The sequence below is a fragment of the Nothobranchius furzeri genome, chromosome 10 (genome assembly GCF_043380555.1).
Source record: "Nothobranchius furzeri strain GRZ-AD chromosome 10, NfurGRZ-RIMD1, whole genome shotgun sequence".
NCBI classification, from domain to species: Eukaryota; Metazoa; Chordata; class Actinopteri; order Cyprinodontiformes; family Nothobranchiidae; genus Nothobranchius; species Nothobranchius furzeri.
In genome coordinates, this window is record NC_091750.1 from 36,973,950 (window position 1) to 36,980,015 (window position 6,066).

General features: G+C 45.6%; 1 pseudogene; it reads left to right on the forward strand.

The window, feature by feature from the left end:
* On the forward strand, window positions 1-777 carry LOC139072197 (uncharacterized; annotated as a pseudogene).
* Window positions 778-6,066: the final 5,289 nt, after the last annotated feature.

A 6,066-nucleotide genomic window follows, 5' to 3' on the forward strand; every position in this document is an offset into this window, starting at 1 on the left:
AAAATCATAAGCGACACTGATTGGGTAAACATTGTGGCGGTCTTGAGTTAAGTAACGTGTCACGTGACACATCATATTCATGTATCATTAGGGAAAGTGGGGGGGGGACATGTCCCCCCTGTGCCCCCCAAAATTACATCCATGGGACCAAATAAGAAACAATGACGAAGACGTTCAGAGACAAGAGCGGGGGCAAAAACGTCAAGCTTTAGAAATAAAAAAAATCCAACAAGAATCTGAACAAAAAGAAACCTTCGATAAAAAGTTGGAGGAGGGTAGAGAGGAAATGGAGAAAGAGAGGAAGGAGTGGGAGAAGGAAGACAAGAATGGTGGGACAAAAGACGATGTGAGGCTGAAAAGAACAAAAAGCTGGAAGAAAAAACACTCAAAGAGCTTCAGAAAGAGTTTGAGGAAGACCAAATCAGAAGAGAGACGACGACGAGAGTTGGAGGACAATTATAAAGTAAAAATGGGGATAACGAAAAACAAATATGAAGAGGAGGCCAGAAAACAGGCTGAAAAATTCAATGACAAGACAGAAATACCCCAAAGTCAACAACACTCTGGTGGAAAAATACGACGAGGAACTGAAGAGCCTGAAAATGCGGCACGCTGACATTTTCAGGCTCTTCCCTGAAGCGACTCGTCACTAAAGATAGGATCGGTTCTATTTTAGCCACTAGCTGCTTCTGGAACGCATCAGTTACCACAGGAAACACGAGGTTAAGCAGGAAATCACACATAGTTTCTATGTAAAACCTCCAGTAATTTTCAAAATAAAAGATTATGGCAGCGATTCACTTTCACATCTGTGTGGATTACATGAATACACGTGACCTGACGGTTCATTTACTCCCAACATCATTCAAGCTTAAGAACTTTAGTTTTAAGAGATTGATTCTGGATCCCAAACTTTAGGTTTTATAAACATAAAAAGACAAATAGCAGGAAAACAGCTTAAATAGTTGTTATGTGTATAAAGCCACTGTATACTAACCCGGGCAGTGCATAAGTTTGTGTTTTTATTCATTTTTTTACATTTTTCTGCTGCATAGCAGCTTGGGCTCAATCATGACTTTGTAACACCAGACACGTCTTGTCACTGTTTAATAAAGCTTTCAAGACAATAAATAAAATGGCAATTCATTGGCATCACCGTCTCATTTGTTCTTTTTTGACTTCGTACCGGGGTCTGGGTTGCTGGGGTAGACCCCCAGCAGAGAGGGCGGGGGTGCTGAAGCCTCTAAAGTTTGAGATTAAAAAGAAAATGTTTCATCTCAAACTGGATTATTTCACCACACTAATAAAATATGAGACCCTAGAGTAGTTAATGTAACGTGATGTAAGTGGTTGGCTGCCTGTTAATTTCAGAATAGATTTTAAGATCCTTCTTCTCACATATAAAGCTCTTAATAATCAAGCTCCATCATACATCAGTGATCTGATTGATCCATATGTTCCTAACCGAGCACTTCGCTCTCAGACTGCAGGTTTACTGGTGGTTCCCAGAATATCTAAAAATAGGATGGGAGGCAGATCTTTTAGTTATCAGGCTCCTCTCCTGTGGAACCAGCTCCCAGTTTTATTTAGTCCATGAGGCAGACACCTTGTCTACTTTTAAGACTGGGCTTATGGTTAAAATCTGATGTTAGCCTAGATCTGGACAAGTGGGGGAGTAGAGGGAGGTGGAGTGTACAGTCGGTAAAGACGACTCTCCCTTGCCCTGCCTCCAACATGCCTCCATCTAAAAGGCTAGGTTATCCAGAGTTATCTCTGTAGTTATGCTGCTATAGGCTTAGACTGCTGGAGGATACACTGACCACTTTTCACACTCTACTGCTTTCTTCTACAATCTGCTCTTTAACTGTATTATTTCCTGCTATTTCAGCTGTTAACTTTATTTTCTCTCTAAGTGTTTTTCTCCCCAGAAGAAGCTACAACGACGCTCTGCTGAGCTGTGGTGGCCTCATGGAGGGGGCCATCGTCTAGCACACTGCTGCTAACCACTTAAACGTTCTCCCTCTCCTGATAATAACTTTTTACTCTCTTTGACGTTGAATGTGCTACTACTAGTTTACCCGTTTAATTATAGATCCACTAGGATAAATACAATAAAGTTTATCTCTCACCAAATAGAATATTTACTAAGAAATCACAATATAACTATAGAAACACTACTGTGTGTGTGTGTGTGTGTGTGTGTGTGTGTGTGCACGTGTGCGTGTGTGTGCGCGTGCGTGCGTGTGTGTGTGTGTGTGTTCTGTCTTCTCCATCCCCAGTGAGTCGTGGAGGATGGCTGCTTATACTGAGCCAAGATTCTCTGGAGGTTTCTTCCTGTTAAAAGGGAGTTTTCCTCTCCACTGTCGCTGCATGCTTGCTTAGTATGAGGATTGCTGTAAAGTCACTGACACTAGTCAGTGACTCGATGCAATTTGCTGGGTTTCTTATATAGGAAACATTATTTCTGATTGGCTTAATGAACTGACCTGGATTGGAATTTTTATTATGTGAAGTGCCTTGAGACGACTCTTGTCGCGATTTGGCGCTTTATAAATAAACTTGAATTTAATTGATTTGAAAGAATGATCAATAAGATGTGATATTCCATTTAAATATTATCAACATTATTGATAGGTTGACATTTAATATGAAACCAGGTCTTTTTGGTAGTTCATGAACTACGCTGCAGGGAAACCACACCTCCGTAATAATTTGAGGCAGAGGAAAATTTAATTCTGTATTTCTACAACTAAAGATGACACAGAACAAATGATGATGAAGGATGGTTGAAGCAAGACGACTGAGACGATGAATGAAATGATGGGATGTAAGCTTAGATGTTACGTAGCAAAACCTGATTAAGTGTCTGATTTGATGGTTTAACAAACTTTATTCATGAATCTGTTCCACGCCGGTTGTGCGGAATCTACGAACCCTTGTGGCGAAGGTTCCCCGCGAACCAGGGACCGGAGAAGTCGGTGCGGACAGGTTGCCGATGGAGTTGACTTCTGTGGTATTTGAAGCTCGTAGGTCCACCATGAGTACAGAACCGCTGGTCTGAGATGCTCATGGTGGCGCAGTTCGCTGGCTACAGTTATTCTGCAGCAGAACCAGCTTCTCGTTCTCCGGGTGGACAGAGGTCCTCACGCTGTTTTCTACACATGCTGAGTTCGCTGTTTAGCTTTCATTTGTGTTTATGCTTGTTTTGATTGAATTTTGTTTTTATTTACTTTATATGCGTCAGACATGACAAAATGTCCATCAGGTGTATAAATCACACCATACCAGAGCCGTGTCCAGGACTTTTAAAATGGGGTGGCCCATGTGGGGCACTTGTTTATGCATGGGTGGCACCAATGGTTATGCTTATTTATGTATTTACACAAATCGATTATTTTATTTTTTTTACTTTCTTTTAAATTTTGGAGTTTCACATTGCACAATCACCATTTTTTCTCTTCATCTTCTAGTTTTGTGGTGGTTAGCAAGTCACTTCTTGTTGCATTACTGCCACCAACTGGAGTTGAGTGGGACTCTAAATACTATTTATGTGAATATGAAAAAAATACTACAGAAATGTTCTGTAGGCCTGGGCTAGAAAACAAGGTGAAAGGTGCGTGCTACCACACACCATTTTGGAGTTTACATCCCAAGCCTTTTGTCGACAATGTAAAGTCAATTTGAACTGGAACTTAGTGGGGTGGCACCTGGGGTGGCCAGTCAGATTCTAAGGGTGGCATGTGCTACCCCAGGCCACTCCCTGGACACGCCCCTGCACCATACTGTGTAAAATTCATGTTTCCCAGCTTCGAGCACGTCAGGCCTGGATCCCGTGTTCAATGCTGCCGCCGAGTCAGAGCAGACGACCGCCCGCGCTGGCCCACGATCCTCCATCCAACATAAAGAGCACAAAACAGCCACCAGCTCTGTTGTAAATACGGAACTATGTCACGGAGTCGACAACCAAACTCATAATTCATGTAGCTAGGAATGTCATGACTTGGGGTCATTTCTTGACCCACGACATGCAGAATCAAGAGGCGGAAAACCAGGCTAAGTTAAATAATTATTTATTTTAACGGGAAACTAAAAGCGCTGTTTGAAGGGAGCAGGAATATCCTGGCTATCTAGGAGGACAAGGGAGAGTCAGGATCAAGGGGAGAACAGGTGATGGGCAGAGGTGTTTGCTTACATGATCAGAAGAGAGGTTGAGGCTTGGCGAGGTAGGTCCTGGTCGGTGTGGTGTCCAGTGGGAAGGTTCAGGCAAGAATTCAGATTTGTGGTTTGGGGAAGGGATTGCGGTTCCAGGGGTGTCAGGTGGACGGCGGAGAGCGGGCGGCCGGGAGGAGGAAGGCGAACGTGAGCCGGGCAGGAATCCAGGAAGTACTGTTGGAGTGGAGATGGTCGTGGTAACCTGAGAGATGGAGAGTGAGGAGAGCCAGGTAAGAGGAGTGCTAGGTCACAGCAACAAAATCTTGATCTTTGAGTTTCCTTGGTCGTAGTACAGTCTAGGTTTTAGCGGGGACATCATAACATGAAGTCTTGAGCTTGGAATGAATCTCAATCATAAAATATTGTTGACGTAGCCAAGTGTGACGCGAACTACCCAGTGTGAGCAGGGGTGGACTGGGGCCAAAATTTGGCCCTGGCAGTTTTACGAATCGTCGGCCCTCCCACTTGGGAGAGCGGTGGGGGTGGGGGGTGTTGCCGCCCGCGGACTCGACTCTAGGCCGAATGTGAAATCTAGTAGGGACTGGGACTGTTAATTTACAAGCAGTGCCAGACCGCTGCGACCGGGAGCCCTGACCCCCAAGATCAGCTCATTCTCCACAGGAATAGATCAGCGGGACATTAGCTACATGCTAACGCGGTAAAACAACTCCTACGTCATCGCTCTACCGCGTTTTTCTCGCTAAAAACGCCTGGAAAAACTCTGTTAGCTTCAGGTTGCCATGTAGCTAATGTTCTGCAGATCACCAGCTGTGGAGTAGTGTCGGCCCAAGCTGGGCAAGCGGCCCACCGGGACAGCGCCAGAATGCCAGATAGGCCAGTCCACCCCTGAGTGTGAGTGATCATCCGGCGCTGAGTTGTGTCTGCCGGTTCCTTAAATCCTCCTGGTGGCTGATTACAGATCCAGGTCACCTGGACCCGCTCTCCAGATACGCCCACCTGCAGGGTAACAGATTTAGAGATAAAGTGGATCAGGAAACAGGAACAACACACAGAGCGTGACTAGGAACCACCAACCCCACCGCTGCCCTGCCGCTCTCTGGGTCCCTGGAGCCACCAGTAAACAGCAGCAAACACGAGCCCATCCAGATCCCAAACAGGCAACCTCCTCTGCCAGCCCATTCCCCTTGTCTCGACCCAAGAAAGTCAGGTCCACCTCCGGGTCCGGTAACAGCCACGGCGGAACATTCGGCCAGACCAAGTGAGAGACCACAGGCCAGGAGGCCCAGCCTCTCCGCGTGTCCTCTAAGCCGTTCTAAAACACCTCCTCCTGTAACTTTTCATTACTGGAATGAAAAACGCAAACAGACCAGTTGAAGAAACGACACGTTAACTGGGAGCAGGTTGATGGAGGGCCGACACCATGATGTTGGAGCTGGGTTATTTACAGCTTCGTGCTGTAGATGAGCTGAAGAACCAGGAAGTCCCGGACAGAGGATGTGGGTCGGTTCTGGTTTGGACCCACTAATCTGATTGAGCCCGTATCTAAAGGTTCTACCCAGCGTAGAACCTGTTCTAGTTCTGTTGCAGGCTACTTCCTGGTAAAGATCAGTTATTGCTCTCCACTGTCGCCCTGTGCTTTCTCAGGCTGAAGGCTGAGGGGTTGGGAGGATCTGAAACTGATGATTTATTTATTTAGTTGTAATGCCAAAGATCGTCTTTGATCTAAACCCAGATGATTGAGAACCGTACATCCTGTCTCGGTCCGCTCGGAAAACGCCGTCAGACACAGACGCTGCAGCTTTTCTCACCAGCATGAAAAACGAATCTGACGATTTTAATAAAGACTCAGAACCTGAATTCAATCACCGCCGCTCACCGGGTCGCATCTGCATG